At 42.6% G+C, this 1,189-nt stretch overlaps 1 protein-coding gene across 2 annotated transcripts in view; it reads right to left on the reverse strand.

Moving 5' to 3' along the window:
• Slc12a8 (solute carrier family 12 member 8) overlaps positions 1–1,189 on the reverse strand; it is a 148,091-nt gene that overhangs the window by 111,954 nt on the left and 34,948 nt on the right. The window lies entirely within an intron of this gene.

The following is a 1,189-nucleotide window of genomic DNA, read 5'->3' on the forward strand; positions in this document are numbered from 1 at the left end:
TGGTTTGGTTTGGTTTGGTTTGGTTTGGTTTGGTTTGGTTTGGTTTGGTTTTGGTTCTTTGAGACAGGGTCTAATACTGTAGCCCAGGCTGACCCAGATCTCACTATATACCCCAAATTAGCTTCACACTCACAGTAATCATCCTGCCTCAGACTTCTGATTGTTGAAATTATAGACATGAGCCACAATTCTTCGCAGTATTTTTTAAAATTACTTAGCTGCCAAGTATGATGGCACACACCTATAATCCCAGTACTCAGGAGGCAGAAGCAGGAGGTTACTTGAAAGCTAAGGCCAGTCTAATCTACATAGGCCACACAGAGATATATAGCATGAGCCTGTCGCAAGTAAATAAATAATATAAAATTTAAAACTAAAATAAGAAAGAGTGGGTGGCACTCCTTTTCAATGTGATGTGTGACAAAGGTAACCACAGGCTACCTGGGTAGAGCCTGGTTTACTATTCTTTATTGATCGAATTGGCATTAAATATCCCAGACTGAGTAAAGTTAGCACGTGCTAACTGATAGAGTGACCCCTTCTAATCTATAGCCGACACAGAAACAACTTCTGTGCGGTGATCAGACAGCCCAAAGGATTAGGATTCACGCTCCTATAAGACAGTAACTAGTTTGATGGCTAACATGGCTAACTTGTCCTTCCCTTTGCTCATTAAAGTGCCTGACTGCATGTCCCCCTGGCCTCCACACTCACTCTGGAACATCTCACAGGCTATACTCACTCATACACTGTGTGCTTGGTACACGATTATATTTGTCTAGAGTCATAATTTTACATTTTTTTGAAATATGGAAAGGTAGGTCCAAACAAATAGTTGAGAGTAATGTGAACTGGGTATGGTCCTGCACACTTTAATGCCAGCTCTAGAGGCAGGTGGATCTCTGTGAGTTCAAGGTCAACATGGTCTACAGAGCCACACAGTGAGACTCTGTCTTTCAAAAAAAATTTAAAGTGTCATGTGGTGTCAACAAGATGGTTCATTAGGTAAAGGCACTTGCCACCAAGCCTAATGATCAAGGCACTTGTCACCGAGCCTGGTGACCTGAGTGTGAGTTCTAGGTCTCACAGGGTTGAAGGAGAGAGTCAACTCCTGCAAGTTGCCCTTTGGTTTCTACATGCACACCCACACACATACATGCTTACACACATACACACCCACACACATACA

Source organism: Grammomys surdaster, unplaced genomic scaffold, assembly GCF_004785775.1.
Source record: "Grammomys surdaster isolate TR1022 unplaced genomic scaffold, NIH_TR_1.0 125889, whole genome shotgun sequence".
Lineage (NCBI taxonomy): Eukaryota > Metazoa > Chordata > Mammalia > Rodentia > Muridae > Grammomys > Grammomys surdaster.